General features: G+C 39.3%; 1 long non-coding RNA gene across 1 annotated transcript; it reads right to left on the bottom strand.

The window, feature by feature from the left end:
* Positions 1 to 1,069: 1,069 nt before the first annotated feature.
* LOC126703113 (uncharacterized) lies at positions 1,070 to 1,482 on the bottom strand. The gene is made up of 3 exons (XR_007647938.1): positions 1,462 to 1,482; positions 1,301 to 1,344; positions 1,070 to 1,189 (listed from the first exon to the last, which is right to left on the bottom strand). It is a non-coding gene; the product is annotated as an uncharacterized LOC126703113 (long non-coding RNA).
* Positions 1,483 to 12,009: the final 10,527 nt, after the last annotated feature.

The following is a 12,009-nucleotide window of genomic DNA, read 5'->3' as shown; positions in this document are numbered from 1 at the left end:
AAAAAAAATTAGAGGAAAGTAGCAAACCTTGGTGGTGGCGTTGATAAAAGGCAAAGATTGAGGGGGTGGACTATAGCGCGCGATTGAGAGAGAATGAGCAGCGATCAGTCTGACAATCTGTATGAATTTCAAGCAATATATTTATTCAGCAATCTAGCCATATGAATCCAATTTTCAGCCAACATTCAAGAAAAATTAATAGAAGAAACCATTATGTTCAAAACTCTAATCATTAAAAAATCAAACCTACTTATCAATATCCCTTAAACTTTCAAATCGATAACCTTAGAGACCATTATGATTCAATTAATCTCCTTTCTACAATATAAACCTATCTCACCATCAATACCAGACTCAATTTCTAACATATGAATCATAAAAAATTCAAACCCATAGCTCGATTTCCACTAAAAATATTCAAATTGATTAAAGCTTTTCTTTCATGAGACAACTGATGATAACCAAAACAACAATAAATGAAATTTTCCAGTAGTTAGAATCACCAACAACAAACAAGCAAAAAACTTTCAAAGTTTCAAATTCATACTCTTATTCAAAAGAATTATAAGAATTGCAGTAGCAACATAATTGCTTTGACTCTAATTATCTCTCTGCAATAGATTCTTCCACAATCTAAGAAGTTTTAATCTATATGTTATGCAAAGAAGTGACTCTTTGCACAAACTGCTGGGGACCAGCAATTTTAGTTGACTGCCAGTGCCATGTCAAACTAAAGTAGAATGGTCAATAATTGCAGAAATTTTGGTTCTAGAAAGCAATAAATTTCCTACAATTTTATTTTGATAAGTGAGTTAAACATGTGGAGCTAAAGTCAAAATGAAGATCTGTCCAGTTGTTTAGTCTCTAATAACTCATGATCTTTGAAAGAATTTATTTTTATTTTTTGGAGGAGGAGGGGTGCATTCTACATGGTATTCATGTTAAACAAAACATCAATCTATAAGAAAAATAATTTTAAGAATTGTTTACAGGAAAATAAAATTTATGCAAACAGCCTAAACATTTAGAAAATATAAAGATCAAATGTTACAGCCCAACTTACTTGTCACCAATAAATTTTGCCTGAGTGAAGTAGCCAAGAGAGAGCATCTCCATAAGATTATGTTGCTTATCAAGATCCTGTTGCCCAGCGAAATGCATAAGCCTGTGGCTGTCTAGAGTATTTCCCCTGTGTGCATTTAAGACAATGTTAGTGGAATCTCCAATAGATTAAGGCCGCTTCATAGCTTCCTCACCTATATAAAGTTATCCTTATATTTAGAACTGTTTTTATGCTTACATGAGTCCTGAAAGGTTATATTCCAATCCATGGCCCCTAAAAACCTAAAAATTTGCAAAGCAGTCATAATTATTTATTGCATACAATGACCAGCCAAATCAAACTTAATGCAAACAAATCAATGATATGTATATAAGTGATTTAGAGAATTTTTGGAAAACCTCTGACATCCGAGCTTCTATTAATGCCTTCCTGTAATACTCTTTCCTATTGATGCCTTCTTTTGGGGCAGAAGGATTAAGTTGAAATGGATGCCATCTAATCTACAAATGTAGTTGATAAAAGATAAGAGTGGGAACACAAACATGTGCACACACACATGCACAAACAGAGAGAGAGAGAGAGAGAGAGAGAGAGAGAGAGAGCAAACCTCAAAGTCATAGTGATCCTTAGATGCAGCTATAGCTTTGTAAAGATTTTTGTAAGGTTGAATTTATTCAACCATCTAATTGGCTTTATTCCATGCCAAATTTGCTTGTAATTCAGCATTTAGTAACCCTGTATTTAGGTGGGATTGTTGTAAGGGTAGTGAGTGAGATAGTGTGAAGATTGCTCAAGAGTGTGCAAGAAAACAGAGTGTCACGGCTGGGACTCGCGGGTGGACTCGCAGCTTCAACCCGCCAGAAGATGCACACGTGCCAAGCATGCTGGAAGATGAACAGTCATGCTAGCTGGAGCACTACAGGACAAAACAGGACAACTGGCCATACGGTTAACTCGCGACTGGATCTCGCGACTTAGTCAAGCCGCGAGGTCAAGCCGCGAGCCACCCCTGTTTTGGAAAAACCTGACGTTTCGCATTCCTCTTCACTCCAGTATAAATACCCTTTTAACCCACAATTGAAAGAGAGCTTCCAGAGAGAATTTTGAGAGAGAAACCCTAAAGAAAAACCAGATTGTTTCACCCACAATCTCTACCTTAGAGTCTCATCAAATTCCCTCACTCTCTTCATCTCCATTGTCAAATCCTTGAGAAGCATTATACCAAACCTGGTTCTCACCATTATCATCTCTGTGAGACAGACGTTTGGAGTTCTGGGAAGCAGTTAGGAAGGAGCCAATATTCATTGGTTGATGCTACGGTGTAGTAGCGGAATCCGGAAAGCTAGAAAAGAAAAAGGTTCGGCGCAACCTCGTTGGAGCAAGAAGCTTGGAGGGCTTAGGTGCATTGGGTAGATTAGGCTTGGAGGGTCTATTGCTGTCCTTGTATCCCAACTGTATTTTCTAGTGGATTGATTACCGCTTGGAGGGCGGCGGAGAGGTTTTTCGCCGAGGTCTTCGGTTTCCTCTTCGATAACATATCTGGTGTTATCTCTGTGTTTGCATCTTCCTTCCTCTCTATCTCTGCCTTTACATTATCTGCTGTGGTTTATTTTGTTATGGCTTAGATAGTTGTTTAACCAATTTCATATTGTAGCATATGTTAAGTTTCCGCACACTAGTTGTTTAACATATTGCTTGTGTTGGTTTTTGGGGGTCTAAACGTTCAAAAGTGTTTTTGTACACGTTTTTGAACTTTCGATTGGTATCAGAGCGGGTACACAGCTGTTTGGTTTCATTACCATTTGTGTGATCCTAGACCCCTGAGTTGTGGTTGTTGTTTTTGGTTTATACCATGCTGAATTGTAGCTCAAGTGTTTGTGAAAATGTCTCTATGCATATGACTGAAAGGTGTCTTACTGATGATCTTGCAGAGTTATTAATAACTAAGAAACATGCTAGAGTTTTTGTTCACATGCTGAAATATCTTGAGAATCAGAATCTTGTCTTACACAGTAGCATATCTGAATCAAAATCATTGATTAAGAAATATAAAAGAAAGAATAGAATGTTGTGTGAGATGATTGAGAATCTGAAAATGAAAAATCAATCTAAAAGTAGCATGAAACCTGATGATGAGTTTGTGTTTGAAGGTCAAGAGTGTCTGTCACATGTGAACCTATTTGTGCATACCTCATTAAAAGTGTTTAATGCATGTTTGTGGTATCTTGATAGTGGGTGTTCTCGCCATATGACAGGGGATAAGTCACTGTTTAAGTCACTCAAAGAAAAGGTGGGTGACTATGTGACCTTTGGGGATGGAAACCATGCTCAAGTCCTAGGCAAAGGAACCATCGAGATACCCGGTTTGCCTCTGTTGAAAGATGTGTTGTTCATAAAAGGGCTGAAGGCGAATTTGCTGAGCATCACTCAAATTTGTGATGACGACTTCTTGGTACAATTCTCCAAGAAAGGATGTTTGATCATCAATAAAGAGGGGATTCAGGTTTTGGAAGGAAATCGGATTACGGATAATTGTTATGGAATAGTTCCCACGGCACCAATATCGTGTAGAAGTGCTCGGGTAGATATGTTGGAGCTGTGGCATCACAGATTTGGGCATGCCAACTTCAAACAAGTAGCAAAAGTCTCCAAACTTGAAGCAGTCGAGGGACTTCCTAAGTTTGGAAAAGTAAAGAAGACCATTTGTGGTGCATGTCAAATGGGGAAGCAAACTAAGGCAAGTCATCACAAGGTAAATGTGATAGCCACCTCTCGTTGCTTGGAGCTACTTCATGTTGATCTGATGGGGCCCACCAGAACTGAAAGCCTAGGGGGAAAAAGATATATTATGGTCATTGTGGACGACTACTCAAGATACACTTGGGTTGAATTCCTTAGAGAAAAATCAGAAGCTTGTGAGAGGCTGGAGATTCTGTGCAAGAAATTACAAAATGAAAAGGGGATTCCAATAGCCAAAGTTAGAAGTGATCATGGGAGAGAATTCGAGAATGCAAGATTCGAGTCCTTCTGTGAGAAGAATGGCATTAAAAGAGAGTTTTCAGCTCCCAAAACTCCACAACAAAATGGAGTGGTAGAGAGAAAAAATCGTGTGATTCAGGAGATGGCAAGAGTCATGTTGCTTAACAAGCAAATACCTCAAAAATTTTGGGGAGAAGCTGTCAACACCTCGTGTCACATTGGCAATAGGATTTTCTTTCGAGTTGGTACAAAGAAGACTGCATATGAGATATGGAATGAGAAGAAGCCTAAAGTGAAGTATTTCCGGGTATTTGGAAGTAAATGTTATATCTTAAATGATCGAGAGAATCTTGGGAAGTTTGATGCAAGAAGTGATGAGGGTATTTTTCTTGGCTACTCTACTACAAGTCGAGCATATAGAGTGTTTAACAAGAGAACAAAGACTGTGATGGAATCCATAAATGTCAAGATTGATGATGCCTTACCTAAGGTGGAAATGATTGATGATGAAGAAGGGCCGAGCACCGAATAGCCTGATGTTGAGGTAGAAGCTTTGGATATAGAAGGTGAAGAAACTATACCAGAAGTAGAATCGACTCCCATCAACCCAAGAAGGGAAACGAGATCGATGTCTAGAACTTCAAGCCCCCTTACTCCTCCAGAAGTTCATCCTCCTATCTCTCGTAGTGATGAAGTTTCCACTTCAAAAAGGCCATCCTCAAGAATTATCAAGAATCATCCAGAAAGTAATATCATAGGATCACTTGATGACGGTTTTCGCCTCAGAAAAGGAAATATTCTGCTAGCCAATCATGTAACATATCACTGTTATCTTGCACAGTTTGAACCAAAAAGGGTTGAAGAGGCTCTTCAAGATGAGAATTGGGTTGAGTCAATGCATGAAGAACTGAATCAGTTTGTGAGGAATGGCGTGTGGGAACTTGCTCCACGGCCTGAGAACGTTCATGTTATAGGCACAAAGTGGATTTTTAAAAACAAAACTGATGAAGATGGAGAGATAATTCGAAACAAGTCTCGGTTGGTGGCTCAAGGATACACACAAGTAGAAGGGGTGGATTTTGATGAATCATTTGCTCCGGTAGCAAGACTCGAATCCATTCGAATCCTCATGTCCATTGCGTGCACTTTGAAATTCAAACTTTATCAAATGGATGTTAAGTGTGCCTTTCTGAATGGATATCTAAATGAAGAGGTTTTTGTTGAGCAACCAAAAGGATTTGAGGACCCTCATTTTCCAGATCATGTATTAAGATTGAAGAAAGCACTATATGGTTTAAAACAAGCGCCTAGAGCCTGGTACGATCGTCTTACACATTATCTTCTAGATAGAGGTTTCAAGAGAGGGTACGCCGATCGAACTCTATTTGTCAAAAATGATGAAGATTATCTCCTTGTGGCACAAGTCTATGTTGATGACATAGTGTTTGGAGCAACTATCGAAGATCGTGCTACTGAATTTTCTGAGGAGATGAAGAAGGAGTTTGAGATGAGCATGGTGGGGGAGCTCACATTCTTTTTGGGTCTTCAAGTCAAACAACAGAAGGAGGGTATATTTGTATCTCAAGAGAAGTATGCCAGAAATATTGTCAAGAAGTTTGGCCTAGACTCCAAAAAACATGCCTCCACTCCCATGAGCTCTTCCACTAAACTGAATGTGGATTCATCAGGAGTTGAAGTAAGTCCTACATTGTATAGGAGCATCATTGGAAGTTTGCTCTACCTTACAGCAAGTAGACTGGACATTGCTTTCAGTGTGGGCGTTTGTGCCAAGTACCAAGCTAATCCGAAGGAATCTCATCTGACTGCTGCTAAACGAATCATTCGATATGTGACTGGTACTGCAAACTATGGTCTGTGGTATTCAAAAGACTCAAATGCGTGTCTTGCTGGGTATTTGGATGCTGACTGGGCTGGCAGTGTAGACGATCGGAAAAGCACTTCAGGCGGCTGTTTTTATCTTGGTAACAATCTTGTTTCGTGGATGAGCAAGAAGCAGAATTCAGTGTCTCTATCTACTGCAGAAGCAGAGTACATCGCTGCTGGAAGTTGCTGCACTCAGCTTCTTTGGATGAAGAAATTACTTCATGACTATGGAATTCCTCAAGAAACGATGTGTGTCTTCTGTGACAACACCAGTGCCATCAATCTCTCCAAAAATCCTGTTCAGCATTCAAAATCCAAACACATAGAGATACGTTACCATTTCATTCGGGATTTGGTAGAGGAAAGAGTTGTGTGTCTTGAATTCATACACACCGACAATCAAAAGGCGGATATCTTCACCAAGCTTCTCGATGGTCCACGGTTTGAATCACTCCGTAAGACCATTGGTGTCGGTACAATTCCTTGACTCTCTTGTGTCTTGTGTGCTTCATTTTCTTTTATATCTGTCTGTGTTGGAGCACACATTTCTTTTTGCAACTTGTTTCTTGTTTGTTTGTTCTTTTGTGTTTACTGTTGGTTATGTTTGTGTTTGATTCATTCTTTTTGTTTCTTGAGTCAAAAATCCAAAAATTACATAAAGAATTTGAAAATCAAAACGCTTGATTGACTTTGTTGAGTTTTGTCTTAAAACTCGTTTTGCCTTGTACCTTTGTGCTAATGGCTTTGTGCATTTTCGAGCATTGCTTGTTTTCATGCACTCATATCACTATGGGAAAAATCTTGAAATCTATGTGATTGTTGTAAATAGATCTTCAAACTTGTCATGAATGATTAGTGAATGGTTATGTTGATCCTGAAACATGCATAGACTTGTGTCTATATCTCTTCCCACTCTTTATTTTTGTTTTGCTAAAAAGAGCTCACCAAATGTAAATCTCCAAATGAAAAGAGATATTGAGCTGCAAAAGCCTGTCGTACATTCTAGTATTTGACTAGGAAAAAGGGTAAGCGACCTTATATTAAAAGTGAAATTTCTTTCAAAAAGGCCAAAGGCCTGTTCTTCAAAAGAGAAATGTTATATATCCCTCTCACAATGAGAGATGATTGCCTCAAAAGATAAAATGTTATGGCAGAAAGTGGAGTCAAATGAAAAGCTCCAAGTTATGTTATCAAGTTATGTGGGAGGTCATATATTCATATTTCTATAATTGAGATTGGTCACATGATCTAGTGCTAATTGTGTATGCCTTGGTTGAATTGATCATTGAAGCTTCACATTAGACAAAGGACTATCTCATTGTTGATATCCACACACAACACACAAGTTTATGTTCGATAAATGCCATATTCATTTGTGTGATTGTACTTGATAAAATGTGTTTTCACATGCTCAATCTTTGTTAATTCAAGCACAAAAAGATTTTTGAGTGTTTTAGGTGTTTTTGGAAAGTATTTTGTTGAAAAATCTGAAAATTTCAAAAATCCAGTTTTTGCCCTGTTTTGGCGGCTCAGTCGCGGGTATGTCAAGTCGCGAGCCTCAGTCGCATCTTCGCTGGTCAGTTTTGGTGACTTGTTCGCGAGTGGAAGGTCCAGTCGCGAGATTCACTCAGAGATTTTCGCGGCTCAGCTCGCGACTCACTCGCAGGTAGACCTTCCAGTCGCGAAAAACACTTAGAAAAATTTTTCAAAATTTTGTTCTTGAGTGATTTGGCGGCTTGATCTGGCGACTATGTGGCGACTTAATCCAGTCGCGAAAATCGCGTGTTTTGGACATACAGGGGCAGTTTTTAAAATTTTCTGTTTTCCCTCGATCTTTTTGTGACTATTCATTGTCTTTTACTTCTGCACTTTCCCTTTCACACCGTACCTCCATTGTCGATCTCCATTGTTTGCTTCTTCTCAGCTAAAAATCGTCGACTAACAGGTATGGTTCTCTGTCTTGCACTCTCATTTTCCTAATATATTGGTTTTCCCTCTGGATTATTCACTTTTGCTTGTGGTTTTGTGATGGGTTTAGTGATGGGTTTTGTGATGTCATTGTTGTCCTTTCTTAGCCCATGGTAGCCTGTGATTCTGGTTTTGAGCTAATTTATTTTGTTGATTGTGTTCTTCATCTTGTGCTTAGCTAGGGTTAGCTAATTTTTGTCTGATCTGCTATTGCTATCATGTTTCATTTTGATCTTGTGTGGTACCTTGTTGATGTGGTGTTGGTTTTGGTCCTTTTCAATTGATTATGTGGTTATATTTGATCTCTCTATACTGTGTAGTTCTAATTTGGGCCTTTGTTGTCCCTCATGGACCATACTCATCCAGCTGTTAGGGTTTCATCATTGTTCTTACATTTTCACTAACCCACTGCTGATATAGTCTGTTGGATTGTGTTCTGTCATTTTCCTTGTTTATAATACAGACTGGTCATGTCTCCATTCAAAAAGGCTGCTGTGAAAGGAGGCTCTTCCAAAGGGAAGGAACCCGTAATTGATGTTGATGAAGACACACCTCTCCCGAAAGTGACTCGCTCTTCATCACAGCGATTCGATCCCAATAAGTTCAGATCCTTTTTAGCCTATCAGTCATATGAGAATTTTTTTCTTCATGCCACACCGTTACTAGAGAGAGCTGTGGATCTGCCATCACTTCACAACACTGACATTCCGATATGTTTTGCTCACAAGGATTGGAATTACCTTCTCTCTGATCCGGATATCGTGTATGAAGAGTTGGTTAAAGAATTTTATGCTAACGCACTTGTGGAAGGAGATGAACTTAAGTGCTGGGTTCGGCAAAAGAGCTTTTCTGTCTCTCCTACATACCTGGCAGAAATTCTTCACATCAACAGACCCATTTTTCGTCATTCACCGGTCTATGATGATCTATGTCCTGATGAGGAGCTTCTCAAACAAAGTCTTGGTCAAGACTTGGAGTTCTCACCCAATGGCAAATCCATCAGTGTTTCCTCCCTTTCTCCGAAACTGCGAGTGCTTACAATTGTGATGTTTCACAATTTGTACCCTTTATCAAGTACTGGGTATATGAATCTCGGACGTGCTTTGTTTCTTCATGATCTAATCTCTGATGAAGAAATCGACATTTGTGCTCACATCTTTCATGTTCTGCGCAAAACGGTTCTTCGCAGTGAGTCTCGGATCTGCATTCCTTTCTGCAGTCTCATTTCACGGATCTTGAAGCTCAAGGGGATTTATCCAACGACTGATGAGTCTCCTATCCCCAAACCGAGTCCGATCAACATGCGTACATACAATGCAAGTGTTGGACATAGTCGGAAGAGAGCCAAACCAGAAACTTCTGCATCTCACAGTGACTCTCAGTTCAGCAATCTCTCCCTCGATGAGAAACTTGATCGCATTGTTTCCTCTGTCCACGAGTTGAATACAAAGATGTCTGGACTCGCTGCTTCTCTACACCATCAAAGCAACCGATGGGATATGAAGTTTACTTCTCTTCAGACTCAGTTGGATCAAATTCAGAGAAAACTAGAAGAGGATGACTAGCCTATTCCATGACAAAAAGGGGGAGTGATAGGCATAATCAGAGGGGGAGGATATTACCCTAAGGGGGAGTGTCACTATCTAAGGGGGAGTGTCTTTATTTTTTTTGTTTCCTTCTTCTCTTTAAGTTGATATATTATGTTTTGTAAAACTGTTATTCAGGTATTTGTTGGTTTGTACCCATATGCTTTTGTAAGCTTTTAGGGTTATTGTTTTATGCATAGTTTGTAGGCTTTATGGTATGTACCATGCTTAAGTGCAGCCTTTATGCTATGTTGAAATCAGTACTTTAATCTAAATGTTCTGCATTGTGGTTGTTGTACTGTCACTCTTGTGCCCTTGTAGGATTGTTCCTAGATGCATATGCTTTGTGTGCTATGCATTGGTTGAGTGTTGAGCATACAAGTGTCTTACCTTGTGCTTGTTAACTTGTATGTCTTTGTGTTCATTCCAAGTATGAATGAGCACTGTGATCACTACCTTGTGGTGTTCACTTGGTTGATCAAGCCATGGTTTGTTTATTAACTCCATCTTTGCTTGATCTCATATTGCCTGTTTCATATGCATTTATAATTTTCTGCTTACAATGATCATGGTGTATTGTTGTGTTTCAGGAGTTTATGTTCATATGATTCAAGTGCTTCACAGCTTCTAGAGTTAGGTGTGAGTGAGTTTTGTTCAACTGTTCCCAACTCACATGTTAAGTCTAGAGTCTGTTTTTGGGTTTTGTCACGGAATAGCCAAAGGGGGAGATTGTAAGGTTGAATTTATTCAACCATCTAATTGGCTTTATTCCGTGCCAAATTTGCTTGTAATTCAGCATTTAGTAACCCTGTATTTAGGTGGGATTGTTGTAAGGGTAGTGAGTGAGATAGTGTGAAGATTGCTCAAAAGTGTGCAAGAAAACAGAGTGTCGCGGCTGGGACTCGCGGGTGGACTCGCGGCTTCAACCCGCCAGAAGATGCACACGTGCCAAGCATGCTGGAAGATGAACAGTCATGCTAGCTGGAGCACTACAGGACAAAACAGGACAACTGGCCATACGGTTAACTCGCGACTGGATCTCGCGACTTAGTCAAGCCGCGAGGTCAAGCCGCGAGCCACCCCTGTTTTGGAAAAACCTGACGTTTCGCATTCCTCTTCACTCCAGTATAAATACCCTTTTAACCCACGATTGAAAGAGAGCTTCCAGAGAGAATTTTGAGAGAGAAACCCTAAAGAAAAACCAGATTGTTTCACCCACAATCTCTACCTTAGAGTCTCATCAAATTCCCTCACTCTCTTCCTCTCCATTGTCAAATCCTTGAGAGGCATTATACCAAACCTGGTTCTCACCATTATCATCTCTGTGAGACAGACGTTTGGAGTTCTGGGAAGCAGTTAGGAAGGAGCCAATATTCATTGGTTGATGCTACGGTGTAGTAGCGGAATCCGGAAAGCTAGAAAAGAAAAAGGTTCGGCGCAACCTCGTTGGAGCAAGAAGCTTGGAGGGCTTAGGTGCATTGGGTAGATTAGGCTTGGAGGGTCTATTGCTGTCCTTGTATCCCAACTGTATTTTCTAGTGGATTGATTACCGCTTGGAGGGCGGCGGAGAGGTTTTTCGCCGAGGTCTTCGGTTTCCTCTTCGATAACATATCTGGTGTTATCTCTGTGTTTGCATCTTCCTTCCTCTCTATCTCTGCCTTTACATTATCTGCTGTGGTTTATTTTTTTATGGCTTAGATAGTTGTTTAACCAATTTCATATTGTAGCATATGTTAAGTTTCCGCACACTAGTTGTTTAACATATTGCTTGTGTTGGTTTTTGGGGGTCTAAACGTTCAAAAGTGTTTTTGTACACGTTTTTGAACTTTCAATTGGTATCAGAGCGGGTACACAGCTGTTTGGTTTCATTACCATTTGTGTGATCCTTGACAGCTGAAATATATTGATTCAGTTTTGAATGTAGTGAAGTACAGTTGTTTTTCTTCTTCACATGTTATAACTCAAGATAACATTTTCTACCAAAGAATTATTAACTTAACAGATTACGAACACATGTACTCTTGAATCGGAACCCCTGGATCAAAATGAAGCCAGGTGCATAACCCATGACTACTTGAAAAGCTGTACTATTCAAAATTAATAAAATTTTCTGCAATGACATTTGTGGTTTCATTAGAATAATCATTATTGATCTCCATCACATGAAATAGTATCTACACAGGGATAGAGCAGAAGCACTACCACTTAAGTAAGCAATGCCTCCCCCATGTCGCCTAGGCTGTCAATAGAAAAACCTGTCTGTCTTAGCCTGATTGTATCCATCAAGTAATACAAACCAACATGCAAAACCCAGAAATATCCCCAAAAAATCACAAACTTGGTCATCCATAAAAAATAAAAACAAATTTGGGTATCCATAAACTTGGTCACCAAAAACACGAAATTTAAACTCTAATCAACCACTAATCTATCCAAACCTACTGTATCTGAAATTTCAACTAAAAATTTTCTCAAATTTGAATCACATACACATACCAAAATTCAACAAAATCAATCAGTAAAATCAAC

Source organism: Quercus robur, chromosome 10 (genome assembly GCF_932294415.1).
Source record: "Quercus robur chromosome 10, dhQueRobu3.1, whole genome shotgun sequence".
Classification (NCBI taxonomy): Eukaryota; Viridiplantae; Streptophyta; class Magnoliopsida; order Fagales; family Fagaceae; genus Quercus; species Quercus robur.
This window is presented reverse-complemented; position numbering and strand designations above follow the sequence as displayed.